We start from the raw sequence: 23,923 nt of genomic DNA on the forward strand, positions 1-23,923 counted from the left end.
GTTTTTCAACGGAAAATGCTATATATACTTTCACTAATGAAATATTAAATGCTCTGAGTAATCGGAAGTCACAAGTTGGGATTTTTTGCGATCTATCAAAGGCTTTTGATTGTGTAAATCATGGAATACTTCTAGATAAGCTCAAGTACTGTGGTATGAATGGGACAGTGCTCCAATGGTTCAAATTATACCTAAGTGGAAGAGTGCAGAAAGCTGAAATAAGCAGTTCACATAATATCCAAAAAACTGGTGATTTCTCAAACTGGGGAACAATCAAGAATGGGGTGCCACAAGGTTCGGTCTTGGGTCCTCTGCTGTTCTTAATATATATTAATGACTTGCCATTGTATATTCACGAAGATGCAAAGCTGGTACTTTTTGCCGATGATACAAGTATAGCTGTCACACCCAACAGACAAGAATTAACTGGTGAAACGGTAAACGATGTTTTTCAAAAAATCATTAAGTGGTTCTCTGCAAATGGGCTCTCATTAAACTTTGACAAAACACGGTATATACAGTTCCACACAGTAAATGGAATGACACCATTGATTAATATAGACTTCGATAAGAAATCGGTAGCTAAGGTAGAATATTCAAAATTTCTAGGTGTACGCATTGATGAGGGGTTGAAGTGGAAAAAACACACCGAGCATCTGAAACGTCTGAGTTCAGCTACTTATGCTATTAGGGTCATTGCAAATTTTGGCGATATACATCGGAGTAAATTAGCTTACCATGCCTATTTTCATTCTCTGCTTTCCTATGGCATCATATTCTGGGCTAACTCATCACTGAGTAAAAGAGTGTTCATTGCACAAAAGCGTGTAATCAGAATAATTGCTGGAGCTCATCCAAGATCATCCTGCAGACACTTATTTAAAGAGCTAGAGATCTTCACTGTAGCCTCAGAATATATATATTCACTTATGAAATTTGTTATTAACAATCCGAACGAATTCAAAAGTAATAGGAGTGTACATGGCTACAATACTAGGAGAAAGGATGATCTTCACTACTCAAGGTTAAATCTAACTTTGGATCAGAAGGGGGTAAATTAAGCTGCCACGAAAGTCTTTGGTCGCTTACCTAATGGCATCAAAAGTCTGACAGATAGCCACTGTTGTTGTTGTTGTGGTCTTCAGTCCTGAGACATTTCCAGGGCAGATGTTGGGCTCTGACCACAATCTATTGGTTATGAACTGAAGAAACTGCAAAAAGGTGGGAACTTAAGGAGATGGGACTTGGATAAACTGAAAGAACCAGAGGTTGTACAGAGTTTCAGGGAGAGCATAAGGAAACAATTGACAAGAATGGGGAAAAGAAATACAGTAGAAGAAGAATCGGTAGCTTTGAGGGATGAAGTAGTTAAGGCAGCAGAGGATCAAATAGGTAAAAAGACGAGGGCTAGTAGAAACCCTTGGGTAACAGAAGAAATATTGAATTTAATTAATGAAAGGAGAAAATATAAAAATGCAGTAAATGAAGCAGGCAAAAAGAAATACAAACGTCTCAAAAATGAGATCGAAAGGCAGTGCAAAATGGCTGGCTAGGGGACAAATGTAAGGATGTAGAGGCTTGTCTCACTAGGAGTAAGATAGATACTGCCTATAGGAAAATTAAAGAGACCTTTGGAGAAAGAAGAACTACTTGCGTGAATATCAAGAACTTTGATGGAAACCCATTTCTAAGCAAAGAAGGGAAAGCAGAAAGGTGGAAGGAGTATATAGAGGGTCTATATAAGGGCGATGTACTTGAGGACAATATTACGGAAATGGAAGAGGATGTAGATGAAGATGTAATGGGAGATATGATACTGCATGAAGAGTTTGACAGATAGCCATACAGCATTTAAAAGGAAATTAAAAGAATTTCTTAATGGCAACTCCTCCTACTCATTAGATGACTTTTTGGATATAATAAGTGGGTGGTTTCCTCAACCCCCACAAAAAAGTAAAAAAACATTAAGTGTCATGTAATATTTTGTGTAATGTAATAGCTTGTGTAGACACCTTTTATTAACCTGACACGTTCTACATCATTACGAAGTGTCGTATTCATGATATATGGAACAAGTACTAATCTAATCTAATGTAATGTACCTAACTATACAATTTTGTTACCTCTCTGTATACTATAGCTAGTGAACCACCAAACTGGATCTACCTCTAATGGTTTTCTACTTACAGAGGCAAAAAGCGGACCTTTTAATGAAAAAATGAACATAATTTTAAAATATCGTAACTGATTAATCCTGTGTTTGTGAGTTCTGAATCTGGTCCAGTAATCAGAAAAGGATTTATAAACCTAAAAATTTAAGGTCTCTACATATCAAAGTTTCTGAGACAATGAGTCATCAGTATTGCAGTTTTAATGCTGAAGGTATAAGGCGTGCTTCCTCCTATTAAGACGCGGAGTGTGGCGAAGAGTCTGTGGGAAGCCATTGAGAACGGCTTCTCCGGTTGCGACCGTGCTCGCCTTCCGCTCGCGTTATCCAACTTCCTCCCGAGTTTCCACAGCAGTGGGTCTGCGGCAGACACTCCGATAACCGCAAGCTGTCTCCGTGCAGCAGCTGTTGCGGCGTCTGCAGCCGAATTTCCCCTACACGTGCCGCGCCAGCGGAGGAATCAAGGCGCCGTGCGGTTTGTCAGGAAGACCTTTCCCCCATGTCCCATCACACACGTGACTCTTGCGACCGCAACTGTGACGCATACAACGCAACTTCCTCTTTACATCACACTACGAGCATCTGTGTGGCGGAGCATATCGTGGGATGGATTCAATGGATTTTATAGCATTAGTTCAAATCTCACCAGTGTCAACAGTCAGCACCTCTAGTACTGAAAAAAAAGCAAATGTCTCTTTAGACATTGACGGATTTGATGTTTGATTTTCTTGTATTTATCAGTGACCTTTAAATTATAACTTTACCGAGCGCGGCGACGCAGTGCTCAGCACACTGGACTTGCATTCGGGAGGTCTACGGTTCAAGCCCGCTTCCGGCCATTCTGATTCAGGTTTCCCGTGAGTTCCCTAAATCGCTTAAGGCAAATGGCGGGATGGTTCCTTTGAAAGAGCAAGGCCAATTTTCTTCCCCATCCTTTCCTAATACGATGGGCCCGATTTCCTCTACATCCACATCTACATCCACACTCCGCAAGCCACCTGGCGGTGTGTGGCGGAGGGTTCCTTGAGGACCTCTATCGGTTCTCCCTTCTATTCCAGTCTCGTATTGTTCGTGGAAAGAAAGATTGTCGGTATGCCTCTGTTTGAGCTCTAATTTCATCCTTATGGTCCTTCGCGAGATATACATAGGAGGGAGCAATATACTGCTTGACTTCTCGGTGAAGGTATGTTCTCGAAACTTTAACAAAAGCCAGTACCGAGCTACTGAGCGTCTCTCTTGCAGAGTATTTCACTGGAGTTTATCTATCATCTCCGTAACGCTTTCGCGATTACCAAATGATCCTGTAACGAAGCGCGCTGCTCTCCGTTGGATCTTCTCTATCTCTTCTATCAACCCTATCTAGTACAGATTCCACACTGGTGAGCAATATTCAAGCAGTGGACGAACAAGTGTACTGTAACCTACTTCCTTTGTTTTCGGACTGCATTCTCCTAATGAATCTCAGTCTGTCATCTGCTTTACCGACGATTAATTTTATACGGTCATTCCATTTTAAATCACTCCTAATGCCTGCTCCCAGATAATTTATGAAATTAACTGCTTCCAGTTGCTGACCTGTTATATTGTAGCTAAACTAGCTCTGTTTAATCCCGTCCCCCCCAACTAACCAACCGACAATCAATTCTAACTTTACCAGATGCCAAGGTTGTTTTGTTTGCGAATTATACAAACACAACAATACGTAGCAATTTAGAAACTTCGGTTACTGAAATTTTGATAGACTTTCATAAATGGTTCCTAGCCACTAAATTTTGAAAATACGTAAAAGCGCACTATTTGCATCTCAGACCTTTTTCCTCCATTACACGCCTAAAATATGACGATGGATAGAAGAGACTGCAAGTATTAAATTCTTGACATTGCAGCTTGATATTAAAGTCAATTGTGAGGAGCACACCACAGAACAGCTGAAGAGCCCAAACATATTTATTTGCAATCCACATGCTATCTGACGTGGCCGATATAAAAATAAGATAGAAAATAACAAAAAATAGCTAGCATGCTTCTCTTACCTTCGTTCTCTAATGTCAAAAATGAGCAAGGGAAAGCTTTCTGAGCCGAAAAACGTGTAATACGAATAATGAGTGTTGTGAACTCACGAACGCTTTGCAGAGATCTGTTCAATGAACTAGCAGTACTACAGTAAATACTGCACCACATTATATGTATTCCTTAATTAAATTAGTTGTAAGTAGCACATCTATATTTTTCCACACGAACAGCGCGTTTCAAAGAATGAATACTGGAAATAGGAATAACCTCCGTAAAGTATTAAAGTCACTTACTTTCATGTCGGCGTCCATTACTCGGAAATAAACATTTTCAATACTTGCGAGCAGCCATACTAATAAAAAAAGTTCAGGTTAACAGGGACGAAAGGGTTTAATGAAGACCTACACCTTTTACTATACTGACGGCATTCTCTGTAAAACGCACTGATGTGTATGTGCCATAACAATAATATTAAATAATATTGTGTACTAAATATGTCTGGAAAGGTCGCGTTCAGAACCGCTGTTTGGGGGGTTTTGGCGTTCGGTTCCTGTTTAGGCTACGAACGACGGGTAGAAAGTTTTTGGTTCAGCCCGGACCAGCGACCATTTGTACAGCCATTCGAACATCAATCTTACTGTAGCTATGTTAAAGAACATTAAGCACGGACTGCACTATGATCAGGCAAGTTGTGTGAACTGATTACTTCCATTTGCAAAAGAATTAAATTCGGCTGAAATTAATGAGGACGTAGTGGCATGATTCGTCTGAGAACGGTTCGGACTTTACGAGCAAAAACAGTCACCCCTGTTCGGATTTCACCCATAAATGACTCCGGATTGGAGCGAGACTGATGTTTCAGATTTAGTCCGCCGGTGTGTCGGACCTTGATCTAAGACAAGTTTTAACCGTTTGGAAAAAATATTGCTTCGTATAGAATTTTTTTATTCCTACATAGTTTCTGAAAAGCGCCACTTCTATATTTTAAAGTACGAATCGATTCAAACTTTGCACGGAGGTAAATAAACGGATAAAGTCAAAATAATCCGCCGTCGAAATACAATTGTTTACAGTCGAGCTAAATGTAGCACGTAAAATTCATTATTCCTTGAACTGATTGCGCAGAAACGGTTTAAAGTGAATCAAATAAATAAAAAAAGTATTCTTACTACAAAATTGAAAACTCACTTTGAAACTTCACCTTCGAAAATTAAGCATGACTGTGCTGGTAAACCTCTACGTTATTTGATTTTCAAACAGCTGAGCAAAACTGAACGTACTCAGATAGTTCTCTCTTTACTTATTCTGATCATCACTAAACTGACACACAATATCTTCAGCGCAACGCAATTACCCTTCATGAATCACTTACCTCACACCGAGCGAGGTGGCGCAGTGGTTAGCACACTGGACTCCCGTCTCCGGCCATCCTGATTTAGGTTTTCCGTGATTTCCCTAAATCGCCTCAGGCAAATGCCGGGATGGTTCCTTTGAAAGGGCACGGCCGATTTCCTTCCCCATCCTTCCCTCACCCGAGCTTGCGCTCCGTCTCTAATGACCTCGTTGTCGACGGGACGTTAAACACTAATCTCCTCCTCCTCCTCACTTACCTCACAAAAATCTTCGTTACTCTAAATACTGCAATACAGCGAGCGCCACTACTGCCAGCTAAATAAAAGATTCTAACTACTGAAGGCACTAAATACTGATAGGCATAGTTAGCAAATGAAAGATTTGATAGAGAACAAACAATATATATAATATTGTGACATCCAATTAAACAAATTTCGTTTTTCTGACGGACACACGTCCATATTGTCCGCTCGAAACTCTGGCAACTCTCTCCCCACGACCACCTCTGCTGGCGGCTCACCTCCAACTGCCCAACGCTACGCCCTGTTCCCATCCAACTGCGCAACACTACAATAGCAAATATTCCAACAATGAGTCCAACCAGCCACAGACTGTACACAGCGCAGTCAGCGATTTTCATACAGAGCACTACGTGACGTCACCAACATAAAAAAAATAACAGCCCACTTACAACTTCCAAAACATCTAGCTTAATTCGGATTTTACATGCAAAGAACATGTTTTTGTTAGTTTTCTTATGCGCGCCTCTTCTAACTTTCTAGCTTGTGCTTGTGCGATTTTGTAAGAAAGTAGACAAATACATTTAATTAATGGTCGTTCTGTTGTTTTATGAACGCTTTATCCGTTGCCACGATGTAAGTAACATGATTCGAAAAGTAATAAAAAACCCAAAAGCGGAATGAAACTTTCAGTCTACAGTGGAGTTACGAAACTTCGTTGCAGACTAAAACAGTGTCTCGAGACTCGAACTCGGGACCTGCGCCTTTCGCGAGCGAGTGCTCTATCACGTGAGCTAAATCAAATGGTTCAAATGGCTCTGAGCACTATGGGACTTAACTGCTGAGGTCATCAGTCCCCTAGAACTTAGAACTACTTAAACCTAACCTAAGGACATCACACACATCCATGCCCGAAGCAGGATTCGAACCTGCGACCGTAGCGGTCGCGCGGTTCCAGACTGAAGCGCCTAGAACCGATCGGCCACACCGGCCGGCCCACTTGAGCTACCCAAGCACGAATCACAGCTCCTCCTCACAGCTTTACCTCCGGCAGTACCTCGTCTCCTACCTCCAAAACTTCACAGTTGTCCCACGAAACTTGCAGAACTCCGCTGCAGAGTGAAAATTTCATTCGGGGAACACCCCCAGGCTGTGGCTAAGCCATTGTCTGCAATATCCTTTCTTCCATAAGTGCTAGTTCGGCAAGTTTCACGGGAGAACATCTTTGAATTTCGGAAGGTGGGAAACGGGGAACTGGTGGACAACCACACACGGATGGTTCAAATGGTTCAAATGGCTCTGAGCACTATGGGACTTAACTGCTGAGGTCATCAGTCCCCTAGAACTTAGAACTACTTAAACCTAACTAACCTAAGGACATCACACACATCCATGCCCGAGGCAGGATTCGAACCTGCGACCGTAGCAGTGGCGCGGTTCGGGACTGAGCGCCTTAACCGCGAGACCACCACGGCCGGCCACACGGATGGTTTGCAAGAAGAACGGTTGTTGGTAAGCCTCCGTGTGGGCTGAAATTTCAGTAAACTTAGCTTGATGGGCTTTTCACGAGATACACGTAGGAGGAAGCAAAGCATTGGTCGACTCTCGGATCGTTAACAGTAAATGACACAGTGATCCATAACACCTCTGTTGCAGCATCTGCCACTGGAGTTGTCTCATCATCTCCTCGACACTTTCGTGCTTGACGAACCTGTAACGAAACGTGCCGCTCTTCTTTGGATCTTTTCTGTTTCCGCTATCAGTCCTACAAGGCACTGATGAGCGATATTCAAGAATTGGTCGAACGAAGGTACTGTAAGCTCCCCCGTTTGTGGGAGGACTACACTTCCTGAAGGTTCATCCAATGGTTCTGTGTGGCATCTGCCTTAACTGCGACAACTTTTATGTGGTCGTTCCACTTTAAATCGCTCCCTAGTATACTCCTATATATTTTATGGATGTGAATGCTTGCAGTGACCGTTCTGCAATCTCGTAATCATTCGGTAATGGATTTTCCTGCGTTTTATTTGTATTTGTTTATGTTGAGCGTCCACTGCGTATGTTTTGGTTGGCAGGAGAGCCAACGCCGTGTTACTAGAGGAGGCCGAAAGGCACGCGTATTAGCTCACGCAGGCTGGCGTGAGGTCTGGAACAGGGCAAGGGAATTAGAATTTAGAAAAACGGACGTAGCTGGTGGAATACTTAACTTTAATCCATTAATGGTGAACGTCGGTCTGACAGTACATGATTCACAAGATCAATAGTAACTGATAATGGCGCCTTGCTAGGTCGTAGCAAATGACGTAGCTGAAGGCTATGTTAAAGTATCGTCTCGGCAAATGAGAGCGTATTTTGTCAGTGAACCATCGCTAGCAAAGTCGGTTGTACAACTGGGGCAAGTACTAGGAAGTCTCTCTAGACCTGCCGTGTGGCGGCGCTCGGTCTGCAATCACTGATAGTGGCGACACGCGGGTCCGACGTATACTAACGGACCGCGGCCGATTTAAAGGCTACCACCTAGCAAGTGTGGTGTCTGGCGGTGACACCACAGCGTATCCGTTTGCGAAACGTCAATCTTTCGCAGGTCTTCCTGTATTTCGCTACAATTTTCTTGCGTTGCGACTTCTTTGTATACGACAGCATCCTCCGGTAATAGCTTCATGGAACCTCCGACGTAATGCACCACGTCATTTGTATACAGTGTAATTCATCTGCCCCTTTCGCTATCGTTCTATGCAACTCGCAACGTTGTACTTGTTCTCGGTGATTCACGTGCGAGACTTCCGCATTCAATCGCTTGCTTCTCGGGATCGTTGTGTACGAGATTTAATGTAGTTAAATTCTATACTGGGTGACGTTTACGCTACAGGTCGTTGTATTCCATATATTCCAGGAAAACGTACAACCGCCAGCTGGATGGCCGAGCGGTTCTAGGCGCTACAGTCTGGAACCGCGTGACCGCTACGGTCGCAGGTTCGAATCCTGCGTCGGGCATGGATGTGTATGATGTACTTAGGTTAGTTAGGTTTAAGTAGTTCTAAGTTCTACGGGACTGATGACCTCAGAAGTTAACTCCCATAGTGCTCAGAGCCAATTTTGAAAACGTACAACCAGAGTTGGTAGGCGATAGTTGGAGACACAACATCGTTGTTACAGGTAGTCTGCGAAAACCATTTCATAGATGTTGGCCAGTGATGAATCGTGTAAACGACTGGAGTTAACCGTTTCAGTTAAGGCTGGAAGATGGCGCACAGAAGCACCGAAACTGGTAGCCATATAATAAATAACATCGTAAGGACGGCTGCAGGTGCTCCATTTTAATACACCGGCTTTTTCATCTCAGTTCGCGCCTGAGAACTTTGTATTTGTCCACATTTCGAACACCGGCGTGTTGTGTTGCCGGTGCAGGGCATTAGAAATCCGATGCGTGTGAGTGCGTGCTCGTTGCGTTGCTCCGACCCAGTGGCCTGAATCCCTTGCGACGCGACGCGTAACTGGAAACCTACAGACGACTGCCGTCTGCGTCCCACTACATTATGAAAGTGGCTTCCGTTCGCAGCTGTTTCTCACCACGACTGCGTCAACGGAGAGCCCCTATCGGTAGTAAGACGAGGACCCAGAGTCCACAGTGGGTTATATTTTGTTCTGCATAATGAACGCCGCAAACTGACGCGAAACCCCTAGAGGTCACAATAGGACAATGATGTTTACAGCATTCGACGCCCTACTTATTGTCTGCCACGCAACCAAGATATCGGCTGCTAATAGCAACAGGGGACAGAACTGGAGGTACCCAATGTTGAGAACAGAATTGCAAATTCGTGACACTAGCTCAATGGTCGTCAATTGATTTAAATATTATTCGCGGCTGACTCTTATTTCAATTACTGCCACGCGGGTGAGGAGAAAGAACACATCCTGGTGGTACCAGCATTATGCGTATTTAGATGTTCGATTAGTCTGAATGGTTTGCAATGTTCCAGCGGTTCTATTCGAACTCTGTGCTGATGTACCAACAAGGACCATTTTCGCAGATAAACATGAAAGTACGTAATGGAGGTTCAGTTTCTCAATATAGTTCGTAGCACTCACACATTATACATCCGCTATAATAACAATTTCATGCATTTACATTTTTGGTTGGCTAAATATTATGACGATACGCTGTATACAACTTCCACAAATATTGTTTATGATGTAGTCAAGACTACGCAATGAAGCCAAAATCTCGGATAAAATTGAAACGTAGTTTTATTAACACTTTTATTTTCACTAACTAAATATGAAATATGAATCGGGATTGGAGGTGATGATCCTATTCTTCTTTTCAGTATCGGAATGGTCGATATCTGAATAACGCGTGTCATACAATGTCCAAATATCGACACGACCCAGGCTCTCAATTCGGCACTTAAATGTCTATTCTTCGCTCTTGAAATGTTCGATGTGATTGTCTTTCACACGGAGAGTTCAATTTAACGGTGTATGCACTGTTTTTAGTATTTTAGGTCCCCCGTTAATTAATACCTGGTATTTAATAAGCGAACTATTTTTATGCTGGTGCGTTGTTTGTATCAGTTACCCCCGCAACCGTCCAAGGATAAGATTCTCTTAATGTTCCGCGCACACGCGTTTCACAATTTTATAAAATGCAGAATTACGTAAACTACAGCTTTCCGTTGCGTACAACTTTCGTGTGTTCCACAACCATAATAGTTTCCCAAGAGTACTTTTCCCAGCTAACACAAAGTTGTTGTCGGAATCATTTTCACTTCATCCGACAATAAACGTCTCTGATCACTTCGTCACACGTAATGTATTTTAAACGTGCTCGAAGAGTTTTTTTAAATAATCTCCTTAACGAATTTCGCAGTCGCGTACCAGTTTTTCATCGACTAACCCGATCGTGATAACTGAAGGTAAAGACCTCCATAATGTGTTACATGTTCTTTTATATGCATTAAAAAACAAACGCGCCCCTATATCTTTCCGTCCCGCTTGGTCTTTGCTACTTTGCTTTTTATTACTTTTCATTATATTGCTTCTTAGTAATACTGTGCAGTTATTAAAGTTTCGTATTACTTTCCCCTTTTTAATTCTTCCAAAATAAAGTCCATTTATCCCCGATTTTAATTAATATGATGCTAATTGACACCCCTGCCCGCAAAGTACCGTTATACCTTGTACGTCGGTTCGGGTCTCCGGCATCGTCCCCTACGCTCCACGGAGTATGGGACCTCATTATCATCTAAGGAGTTCTTTAAGTCTTGGAAACAGATGAAAAGGAGATGTGGCCAAGTCGGGGTCTGTATGGAGGATGACAGTGAACCCAACGCCTCGGATTGTTGCAGACGTCGCAGCGCTCGTGTGTGGTCAGGGATTGTCATGCTGAAGGACGGGGTGCTCCATGCGTGGGCGAACGCTTCGAATTAGAAACTCTCTTGCAGCGCATTCTTTCTCACTCACCGGCGTGGTGACGTCACACAACCGCTATGTTACACGTTACAACTCCTAGCCCTCTAGCGGCAGAGGACCGTGTGAGGACATGAAAATAAAGATGTAGTATGTTAGCAACGTTTGAATTATTGAAAAAAAATTACGAGTTTTCGCAGTAAAAAATTCAGAGTCATTACTTTCCAGCACTTTCTCTTACACAGGTCTTTTCTGCTCAATTGGCTGGCAACACTGTATCTTCCGTTTTCTGATCGGACTAAAATGAATAAAATAGGGTAAAAAATTAAATATGGCTTTCTGCCACTTGCATAGCCAATCTTCAGCCTGCGATGGAACACTTTTGTTATAAAAGGGTCGAAATATCTATTCCTTCAGTACACTGAAGCGCCAAAGAAACTGGTTCAAAAAAGGCTCTGAGCGCTATGGGACTTAATATCTGAGGTCATCAGTCCCCTAGAAGTTGTTGTTGTTGTTGTGGTCTTCAGTCCTGAGACTGGTTTGATGCAGCTCTCCATGCTACTCTATCCTGTTCACGCTTCTTCATCTCCCAGTACCTACTGCAGCCTACATCCTTCTGAATCTGCTTAGTGTATTCATCGCATGGTCTCCCTCTACGATTTTTACCCTCAATGCTGCCCTCCAATGCTAAATTGGTGATCCCTTGATGCCTCAGAACATGTCCTACCAACAGGTCCCTTCTTCTAGTCAAGTTGTGCCACAAACTCCTCTTCTCTCCAGTTCTATTCAATACCACCTCTTTAGCTATGTGATCCACCCATCTAATCTTCAGCATTCTTCTGTAGCACCACATTTCGAAAGCTTCTATTCTCTTCTTGTCTACGCTATTTATCGTCCACGTTTCACTTCCATACATGGCTACACTCCATACAAATACTTTCAGGAACGACTTCCTGACATTTAAATCTATACTCGATGTTAACAAATTTTTCTTCTTCAGAAACACTTTCCTTGCCATTGCCAGTCTACATTTTATATCCTCTCTACTTCGACCATCATCAGTTATTTTGCTCCCCAAATAACAAAACTCCTTTACTACTTTAAGTGTCTCAGTTCCTAATCTAATTCCTTCAGCATCACCCGACTTAATTCTACTACATTCCATTATCCTTAGAACTACTTAAACCTAACTAAGCTAAGGACATCACACACATCCATGCCCGAGACAGGATTCGAACCTGCGACCGTAGCCGTCACGCGATTCCAGACTGAAGCGCCTAGAACCGCTCGGCCACACCGGCCGGCAATAAACTGGTATAGGCAAGGGTATTCAAATACAGGGATATGTATACAGGTAGAAGATGGTGCTGCGATCGGCAACGCCTATTTAAGACAAGTGTCTGGCGCAATTATTAGACCAATTACCGCAGTTACAATAGCGGGTTATCAAGATTTGAGTGAGATTGAACGTGGTGTTGTGGTCGGTGCATGAGCGATGAGACTCAGCATCTCCGAGGTAGCGATGTAGTGGGGTTATTCCAGTACGACCAGTTCACGAGTGTGTCGTGAATATCAGGAATCAGGTAAAACATCAAATCTCCAATATCACTGCGGCCGTAGAAAGATCCTACAAGAACTGGACCAACGACGACTGAAGAGAATCGTTAAACCTGACACAAGTGCAACAGTTCCACAAATTGTTCCAGATTTCAGTTCTGGGCCATCTACAAGTGTTAGTGTGCGAACCTTTAAACGAGACATCATCGATATGAGTTTTCGGAGCCGAAGGCCCAGTCTGTACCCTTGATGACTGGACGACACCAAACTTTACGCCTCGTCTGGGCCCGTCAATACTGACATTGAACTGTTGATGACTGCAAACATGTTGCGTGGTCGGACGAATATCGTTTCAAATTGTATCGAGCTGACGGACGTGTACAGTTATGGAGAACACCTCATGAATCCATGGACCCTGCATGTCAGCAGGGGAGTGCTCAGACTGGTGGAGGCTCTGTAATGGTGTGGGGCGTCTGCAGTTGGAGTGATATGGGACCTCTGATACATCTAGATACGACTCTGACAGGTGACACGTGCGTAAGCATCCTGTCTGATCACTTGCATCCATTCATGTCCACTGTACATTCCGACGGACTTGGGCAATTCCAGGAGGACAATGCGACACCCCGCTCGTCCAGAATCGCTACAGAGTGGCTCCAAAACACTCTTCTGAGTTCAAACACTTCTGCTGGCCACCAAACTCCCCAGACATGAACATTATTGAGCTTATCGGGGATGCCTTGAGACATGCTGTTGAGCAGAGATCTCTACCCCCTCGAACTCTTACGGATTTACGGACAGCCCTGCAGATTTCATGCTGTCAGTTCCCCCCAGCACTACTTCAGGCATTAGTCGAGTCCATGCCACGTCGTGCTGCAGCACTTCTGCGTGCTCGCGGAGGCCCTGTACGATATTATGCAGGTATACCAGTTTGTTTGGCCCTTCAGTGTATGTGTGGTCGGAAACATAACGTTGAGATCACGGGTTGCAAACTCCACAGTCGGGAAGTACAAGACGCCCAGCTCAGATCCTTCGATTCTCTTTTTTTTTCCCCTGTGCGAGACACGGCCTCCCGAGACGCGCTGAAGCTGAACCCTACACAAGAAGCGTGGAGGAAGCGAAGCGCATCGCGTCGTGGCAGCTTTACTGCGAAGCCGCGAGGACGCGAGGAATTTGCGTGTCTGCGCTGCGCACGCACAGTGTTTGTGTGCGTCGTCTGGCTTCACGCACAGTGAGTCTGTGTACTGCGAGGGCACGACGGTAAAGTATCCTTGGCACCGATCCCGCGACCCTACTACGGGGCGGCTCTCCTAAAATACTGTGCGAAAAAAGAAAGAGATACGACAGCGGAAGTTCTGGGTGTCAGCGGCGGTGAGACGGAAGTGTATCAGTCGAGCTGTTTTGACCTTTTACTTTCACTGGACTGGAGCACCATTTAGACATCATGTCATGCGTATTTTCACTGGAAATGAGTACTAACGGATTTTAATGTGGGTTACGCTGGGAACGGACTGAGACAGTGTTGTAGCCTCTCCCCGGTGCTATTCAATCTGTATATTGAGCAAGCAGTAAAGGAAACAAAAGAAAAGTTCGGAGTAGGTGTTAAAATCCAAGGAGCAGAAATAAAAACCTTGAGGTTCGCTGATGACATTGTAATTCTGTCGGAGACTGCAAAGGGCCTGGAAGAGCAGTTGAACGGAATGGACAGTGTCTTGAAAGGAGGGTATAAGATGAACATCAACAAGAGCAAAACGATGATAATGGAATGTAGTCGAATTAAGTCGGGTGATGCTGAGGGAATTAGATTAGGAAATGAGACACTTAAAGTAGTAAAGGAGTTTTGCTATTTGGGGAGCAAAATAACTGATGATGGTCGAAGTAGAGAGCATATAAATGTAGACTGGCAATGGGAAGGAACGCGTTTCTGAAGAAGAGAAATTTGTTAACATTGAGTATAGATTTAAGTGTCAGGAAGTCGTTTCTGAAAGTATTTGTATGGAGTGTTTAGGGTGTCGCGTTGTCCTGCTGGAATTGCCTGTCAGTCGGAATGCGCAATGGACATGACTGGATGCAGGTGATCAGACAGGGCCTCACGTACGTATCACCTGTCGTATCTAGACGTGTTAGGGGTCCCATATCACTCCAAATGCCCACGTCCAACACCATTACGGGACCTCCACCAGCTTGAACAGTCCCTGCTGACACGCAGCGTCCATAGATTCATGACGTTGTCTCCATACCCGTACAGGTCCGTCCGCTCGATACAATTTGAAACGGGACTCGACCGAGCAGACAATATGTTTCGGCCGGCCGATGTGGCCGAGCGGTTCCAGGCGCTTCAATCTGTAACCGCGCGACCGCTACGGTCGTAGGTTCGAACCCTGCCTCGGGCATGGATGTGTGTGATGTTCTTAGGTTAGTTAGGTTTAAGTGGTTCTAAGTTCTAGGGGACTGATGACCTCAGCTGATAGGTCCCAGCCGGCCGGAGTGACCGAGCGGTTCTAGGCGCTACAGTCTGGAACCGCGCGACCGCTACGGTCGCAGGTTCGCATCCTGCCTCGGGCATGCATGTGTGTGATGTCCTTAGGTTAGTTATGTTTAAGTAGTTCTAAGTTCTAGGGTACTGATGACCTCAGCAGTTAAGTCCCATAGTGCTCAGAGCCATTTGAACCTTTTTTTTTTTTTTTTGATAAGTGCCATAGTGCTCAGAGCCATTTGATTTGCCAATATGTTTCCAGATCTGAAAAGTCCATTGTCGGTGGAGACGGGCCTAGGCGAGGCGTAAAGATTTGCGTCGCGCAGTCATCAAGGATACACGAGTGGGCCTTCAGCTCCGAATGCCCACACCGATGATGTTTCGTTGAATGGCTCGTACGCTGACACTTGTTGCAGGCCGCCGGCCGAAGTGGCCGTGCGGTTAAAGGCGCTGCAGTCTGGAACCGCAAGACCGCTACGGTCGCAGGTTCGAATCCTGCCTGGGGCATGGGTGTTTGTGATGTCCTTAGGTTAGTTCGGTTTAACTAGTTCTACGTTCTAGGGGACTAATGACCTCAGTAGTTGAGTCCCATAGTGCTCAGAGCCATTTGAACCATTTGTTGCAGGCCCAGCATTGAAATCAACAGCAATTTGCGGAAAAGTGCACTTCTGTCACGTCGAACGATTCTCTTCAGTCGCCGTTGGTCCCGTTCATGCAGGATATTTTTCCGGCCGCAGCGACGTCGGAGATTTGATGTTTTACCGGATTCCTGAAAATTCACGGTACACTCGTGAAATGGTCGTACTGGAAAGTCCGCAATTCATCGCTACCTCGGCGATACTGTGTCTCATCGCTCATGCGCCGACTATAACACCACGTTCAAACTCACTTAAATCTTCATAACCTGTTGCCTTAATAACTTGTTGCCTTTACAAGCATTGCCGACCGCACCGCCATATTCTGCCTTTTTTACATATCTCTGGATTTGAATACGTATGGGAATACGAGTTTCTTTGGCGCTTCAGTGTATGTAGGAAATAACTGAGGTGCTATCACACTTCCCTGGGGCACACCTGACGTTACCCTTGTCTCTGATGAACACTCGCCGTCGAGGACAACGTACTGTGTCGTGCTGCATAAGTCTTCGAGCCAGTCTCCTACCTGGAAATCTATTCCGTATGCCAGTACCTCCGTTAACAGTCCGTGTTGGGGCACCGTGGCAATTGCTTTCCAGAGATCAATGAACGTGGAATCTGTCTGTTGTCCTTCAGAGTTCGAAGTATGTGATGTGAGAAAGGGAATGCTGAGTTTCGTACGAGCGACGATTTCTAAAACCGAGCCGATTCGTGAACAGAAGTTTTCCGTTCTCTACGAAATTTATTATATTCGGACTCAGAATATGTTAGGAGAATTCTACAGCAAACCGATGTTAAGGATACTGGTATGTAATTTTACGGATCTGATCTTTTACCTCTCTTATACGCAGGGATCACCTGTGCATTTATTTCCCAGAAACTTGGGGATTATTTCTGGGCGAAAGGTTCACGATAAATGCGTGCTAAGTGAGGGGCTAACGCCGTAGAGTACTGTTTGTAAAACCGAACTGGGATTGCATACTGTCCTTGTGACTTATTTGTCTTCAACTCATCCAGTTGTTTCTTTACGCCAGGGATGGCTATGTCACCCATAAGGGAGTCTGTGCGATGATCAAACGACAATATGTTTGTACGATTCTGCTACGTGAACGATTTCTTAAATGCGACCGGTGAAAGTAATCGTATACTCCGAGCATCGATACTTTTATGAACGCTCGAATTTCTACTAACTTTTGCCCACCGACATTTCCGGGGTCTTTTATGAACGGAGAGAGCAACAGACTCTGCTTGTTCCGCATCTGGTTGTGGAGGAATATGCTAAAACTGAAATTGATTGACAAAATAGCCTGTAGCGAGATAGTAAGAATGAGGAAGCTAGTGGAAATCAAGACACATGCATAGGAATTCTCCACCAGAAAAGAGCATTCGACAGCGTAAAACGGTGCAATATGTTCGAAATTCTCAGAAAAGTTTGAATAAGCTATAGATAACGAAGCGTAATATACAGTAGGTACGGGAACCGAGAGGGAACAATAAGACTGTGTGACCAAGAACGAGGTGCTTGGTTTAATAAGGGTGTAAGACAGGGATGCACTCTTTCGCCCCAACTTTTCAATCTATACATCGAAGAAACGATGTCACCGCTAGACACCACACTTGCTAGGTGGTAGCCTTTAAATCGGCCGCGGTCCGTTAGTATACGTCGGACCCGCGTGTCGCCACTATCAGTGATTGCAGACCGAGCGCCGCCACACGGCAGGTCTAGTCTAGAGAGACTCCCTAGCACTCGCCCCAGTTGTACAGCGGACTTTGCTAGCGATGGTTCACTGTCTACATACGCTCTCATTTGCAGAGACGACAGTTTAGCATAGCCTTCAGCTACGTCATTTGCTACGACCTAGCAAGGCGCCCTGTTTAAGAATGTATTCTGAACAGATAATATTGTGAATCATGTACCGTCAAGAGCGACGTTCGTAATTAATGCATTAAGTATCAAACTAATTACGTCCGCTTTCTGGATTCTAATTCCTCGTCATGTTCCAGACCTCACGTCAATATAGTTCTTCCCTCCTCACGCCAGCCTGCGTGAGCTAAAACGCGTGCATTTCGGCCTCCACTAGTAAAACGGTGTTGGCTCTTCTGCCAACACAACAACGACAATAACAGAAAGGTTCCGGAGTGGGATTAAAATTGGACGTGAAAAGATATCAATAAGAAGATTGGCTGAAGAAATTTCTGACAATGTACGTTTGGAGCACAGGATTGTTTGGTAGTGAAACATGGACTGTGAGAGAACTGGAACCGAAGCATCTGAGATGTGATGCTACAAAAGAATGTTGAAAATTTGGTAGGCTGATAAGGAGAGAAATTGGGAGGTTCTCGGTTGAATGAGCGAATGAAGTAATGTATGGGAAACACTGACAAGAAGAAAGGGCAGGATTATAGAACGTCTGTTAAGGGGCTCCGGAACGCCCTATACTTGCAATGTTAAAATAACGCTTATAAATTACATCTTTCCTCACAAAGTATTTGAGATAGGAAGTTGAACTTTTTACTGATTATTTATTGGAATATGGGCTACAACTTAACACAGGGATTTTACAAAATTTTAGTTCAGTTATTAAAGATGATTTTTTTTCAATTGTAATGAAAATTCACAACATTTTTTTGCAATTTTTTATTTATATATTCAAAAATATACAGTTTTTTGGAAAAAGGCTGTGTTAAATTATGCAGATGGTACTGTGTAACATTTACTGAAAGTTTGAAACAAATATGTTTGGAAGATCCTTAGAAAACATGTAATTAGTATGAGAAAATAAAAGTTTTGGGAATCGAGTGACAAAGATTGGATTAACTTTTTAGTGCATTCCAGGTCCATAGGATGGATTATCTTCATCCTCTGCAAACTCCTCCTCCAGCTTCCTCTTGTTCCTCCTCCTGCTTACTCTTGCTTGTATTTCTAGACTCTTTACAGCCCTGTCTGCAGCCCGAAGGCGTTCCTTGTCCAAAGCAAGCATCGCTCGTTGTTGTGTTCGTAGATTTTGCTACCATTTTCTTCAGTTGCAGTTGCTGCAACACTGTTCCAAAAGGTGGTCATGTATGAACACTTATCACATTTCAGTTGTATTTCACTAGCAAGTCCTTCGTGCTTTATTATGGAGTTCCAGACCAACTTCACTACAATGAATACATCTTACACAGTTTGAAAAAATTCCTTTGAGAACCGACATATCAAATATTTCATTCACATCCGATTCGCCCATAAAACATTCATAGTTTTCACTCATTGAACCAAGCTTCTTCTGTGAAGTATTTTCTTTCCCACTTTGACTGCTATGGGCAGGTGTACTTGAGAGGTTAGGTTCACTCAGTTGGTTATCGTCTTTATTGTTTACAGTAATAACACATACCTTTGGCTTTCCAACATTTCTCCTTTTCTTAAAAGCCTTCAGAGGATTTCTAATAACTTTACTTTTACTCATTATTATACTTCAACAAAACAGAGACTCAAGAAACAGAATTAATTACGAATATTTTCGAGATAACGACAGAGTAAAAAAACATGAAACAATCGACAATCACACCAGCGATATATATTGAACCATCACAGGTTAGCCACAACACATACTTTATCTCACATCACTAAAATGTACCTGATGAACACGGACGTTAATAATAACACCATTTGACAGCAGTTTAACAGCGCCACAGTGGGTCACGCCCATGTAGAACACATTTCAAAAAAAATTTAAAAATAGTTGTAGTCTTCGGAATTGAATGAATTATACATCTATTAAAAGGTAATTGTCTGCAGATTCAGAAAACGCAAAAAAGTAAAAATTGAACTTTTCATGATTTTGAGCCTTTCCGGAGCCCCTTAAGAGATCAGAGAATAACTTCCGTGGTACTAGATGGAGATGTAGAACGCATAAACTGTAGTGGAAGACAGAGACTGGAATACGTTCAGAAAATAATTGAGGGTGTATGTTGGCAGTGCTACTCTGAGATGAAAAGGTTGACACAAGAGACGAATTCCTAGCGCGCCACATCAAACCAGACAGAAGACTGATGACTCAAAAAAGAAGCGCATGCAAATGCTACTCGGAAAAAAAAGATTAATGGTGGAAGCTTTATATCGGTCCTTGAACGTTGTTAGCGCCGACTAAATTAGGATTATGCGATAGTGCTGAGGCGTAGTTGTGTAAATAAATGTTTGTGAGTTGGCAGCTAAGCTCGTAGTGGTCGTATCCTTGACTTGGCACAACCTCTATGCAGTAGACCTCGCTGATGCTGTCAGGATAGGAGCCTATCATACTGCAGCGAGGCCGTTACACTCTACTTCATGCGTTAGCTGCTCGCGGAGCTTTGGAGGTCGCCGCGAATAGAATACTGTATCAGAATGTTGCGCAAGTGTCTGCCAGCCTGGAACACGACATTTCAGAGATGCTGCGTTCTGGGCTAGACGATGTCATGTCATAACTAAAGGCCGACTTCCTTTGTCAGCAACAATAAGATACCTATTTCAGAATTACGTATATTCGATTCATCCCACTTAAATCTAAACTCTACCATACTGTGTCATGGATGCAGCTCAATAAAGATTGTAGCAGCTTGTGGGCCGATTAAATCTACATCTAGATCTACAAGACTTTTCTGCAATTCACACTTAAGTGCCTGGCAGACGGTTCTTCGAAACACTTCGTTTTATATCTCTACCGTCCCGCTCTCTGACAGCGCGTGGGAAAAATGAACACTTAAATCTTTCTGTACAAACTCTGCCTCTCTTATTTTATTATGACGATCGTTTTTTCTCAATGTTGGTTACTGACAATAAAATTGTTTCACATCCAGACGAGAAAGCTGGTGACTGATATTTCGCGAAAAGATTTCGCTGTAACGACAAACGCCTTTGTTTTAATGACTGCCATGCCAACTCGCGTGTCAGATCCGTGACACCCTTTCCACTATTTCGCGACAATACAAACCGAGCTGCCCTTCTTTGAACTTATTCCATGTCGTCCGTAAATCCTAGCTGGTGAGGATCCCTATAGAACGATAATATTCTAGTAGGGGAGCAACAAACGTAGTGTAAGCAGTCTCTTAATGAGACCTGTTGCATCTTCTAAGTGGTCTTGGAATAAAATGTAGTACTTGTTTTGCCTCTCCTCCCCCCCCCCCCCCCTCCCCCCGCAAGACTGGCTATGTGATCGTCGGAAAAAAAATTGGAAATTCGTGGTAAGGTCTTATCGGGCAAAGTACTTAGGTCATCGGTGGCTAAGCCAACACTACTTAATCTAACAGAAGCTAACTTACGCTATGGACAACACACACACCCATGCCCGAGGGATGACCCGAACACTGTCGGGGGGAGCCGCACGGACCATGACAAGGCGCCCAAGACCGTGCGGTTACCCCGCGCGGCGATCGTCGCAATTTATGTTCTTTATAATAGTAATTCCTGTGTTGTTGTGGTCTTCAGTCCCGAGAATGGTTTGATGCAGCTGTCCATGCTACTCTATCCTGTGCAAGCTTCTTCATCTCCCAGTACCTACTGCAAGCTACATCCTCTTGAATCTGCTTAGTGTATTCATCTCTTGGTCTCCATCTACGATTTTTACCCACACGCTGAATTCTAATACTAAATTGGTGATGCATTGATGCCTCAGAACATGTCCTAGCAACCGATCCCTTCTTCTAGTCACGTTGTGCCATAAACTCCCCTTCTCCCCAATTCTATTCAATACCTTCTCATTAGTTATGTGATCTACCCATCTAATCTTCAGCATTCTTCTGTAGCACCACATTTCGAAAGCTGCTATTCTCTTCTTGTCCAATCTATTTATCGTCCATGTTTCACTTCAATATATGGCTACACTCCATACAAATACTTTCAGAAACGACTTCGTGACACTTAAATCTGTACTCGATGTTAACAAATTTCTCTTCTTCAGAAACGCTTTCCTTGCCATTGCCAGTCTACATTTTATATCTTCTCTACTTCGACCGTCATCAGTTATTTTGCTCCCCAAATAGTAAAACTCCTTCACTACTTTAAGTGTCTCATTTCCTAATCTAATTCCCTCAGCATCACCCGACTTAATTCGACTACATTCCATTATCCTCGTTTTTCTTTTGTTGATGTTCATCTTATACCCCCCTCTCAAGACACTGTCCATTCCGTTCAACTACTCTTCCAAGTCCTTTGCTGTCCCTGATAGAATTACAATGTCATCGGCGAACCTCAAAGTTTTTATTTCTTCTCCGTGGATTTTAATACCTACTCCGAATTTTTCTTTTGTTTCCTTTACTGCTTGGTCAATATACAGATTGAATAACATCGGGGAGAGGCTACAACCCTGTCTCACTCCCTTTCCAACCACTGCTTCCCTTTCATGCCCCTCGAGTCTTATAACTGCCATGTGGTTTCTGTACAAATTGTAAATAGCCTTTCGCTCCCTGTATTTTACCCCTGCCACGTTTAGAATTTGAAAGAGAGTATTCCAGTCAACATTGTCAAAAGCTTTCTCTAAGTATGTACAGAATATGCACAGAAGGACTAAAATCATTACCATGATGCGTGGTCTCAGGTTGACGTCTTCGAGATGATAAAGCTTACTTTGTGACGGACAGAAGACATTAGTGCAAGGATGGTCCTACCTGTTGTGCTGTCGATGGCGGCTCTCGCCCTGCTTCGACCTGCTACTACGGGAGGCGCCGCTTCTAGCGCCCAGAACGATTTCCACCACCACCGTAGGTCGCACTGTCCGAGCACTAGCGCGCGAGTGGACAAAGGCGGCGCGTAGTGTTTCCGCTTATCCAGGCGGTGTCTGATTTGCATAGCCGACCGCCGCGCCCGCTTGCGTCGCCTGCAGCTTATCTTGGCGCACGTCATTCTCGCTGCCCACCACCGCCGAGGTTAGCGAGAGGGCATGGTAGCACGCTTAAACTTTGCTTTTCCAGTTGTCTAACTATCCGCCGATACCGAAGTGCTAGTCAAGTGGCTCGTAATTCCATCACATACAAGGAGACGGCACGATCGTGGGGTCGGGGATTTGTCCGAAATTTTGTATGGTGAAAGAGGACCCCTAACACCTCACGTGGTTAAAATATTAGGGCGCACTACGCGGAAAATCTCGGGAAAAATCGATCCAAAGTTTTTAGGTGGCGTATGAGTATACAGTGTTAGTCCATCGTCAAGCCGCTTTCTGGCCTAAATGGTCGCCGGCACGGTAGCTCAGAGTGTTCGGTCAGAGGATTGCAACCCTTACTCTTCCCCGTGAACGAGGTGGGATAGGTCTGTTTCACGTGCCGGGTAGAGCTCGCGCCCTATTTGTCAGCTGCCAGATGACGGTATGGACACGTTGCCCCACGAGCCTCACTGGTCTCCTCCTGTCGGCATATACGCCGGTCTCACTGTCAGCCCCAGTGATCATCTCGGATGTTCCGGACCAGTTCCATTATATAAGATACTTCTTTCTTTAACTCAGTTATCTACGCCTCACCTTACCAAGATAACTTTTACTCAAGACAAAGGCAGTATACAATGTCCTCCAATTAGGTCGTCCACCTAACCCGATTGAACAAAAGTTCCCCCAGGTTGACTGGCGTCATGTATGGCGCGCGGTGTTCACCTGTTACCTTGACACGATTGTTCAATCTGTCTGGTACCTGTCAACGGTAAGCAAATCAACCAATTACGACTTCATCGTATCCACCTCGCCCAATCACCTCTATGTTCCACGTGTGGAGTGCCAGACAATGATGAACATCTGTTTCTTTGCGGACTGGCGGCGGAAAAAAATAAAAATAAAAATAAAATTCAGAAAAAGGAAGATTTTGTTTTGTTTGTAAGGATAGCTCTAACCTTGATTTCCCATCTTTCCTCTGGTATATAGGTAGCTCTCTAGAGTAGGTTTAGTCAGGAGCCAACGCCTGAAGTGGACCAGATTTTTTGTGTTGTAGGATAAAAAGTGGCGGTGGCACTTAGGGTCAATTTTTTTTTGTAGCTCCATTTTATTAAGGGTCTTACTAAAAATTAAAGAAGGAAAAGAGAAAAGAGAAAAGAAAAAAGGAAAAAAATAAAAAAATAAAATGAAAAAAATAAAAA

General features: G+C 43.8%; 1 protein-coding gene across 2 annotated transcripts in view; it reads right to left on the reverse strand.

The window, feature by feature from the left end:
- Positions 1–23,923, reverse strand: part of LOC124717050 (arylalkylamine N-acetyltransferase 1-like) — a 256,852-nt gene that overhangs the window by 150,327 nt on the left and 82,602 nt on the right. Inside the window, exon 1 of one of the 2 annotated variants that reach the window (XM_047243725.1) lies at positions 22,474–22,640. The exons of the other annotated variant lie outside the window; for it this stretch is intronic. The gene's annotated coding sequence lies outside the window, so the exon portion shown is untranslated. Of the gene's footprint in view, positions 1–22,473; positions 22,641–23,923 lie in introns of those variants that run through there. 2 annotated transcript variants of the gene reach the window in all.

Source organism: Schistocerca piceifrons, chromosome 9 (assembly GCF_021461385.2).
Source record: "Schistocerca piceifrons isolate TAMUIC-IGC-003096 chromosome 9, iqSchPice1.1, whole genome shotgun sequence".
NCBI classification, from domain to species: Eukaryota; Metazoa; Arthropoda; class Insecta; order Orthoptera; family Acrididae; genus Schistocerca; species Schistocerca piceifrons.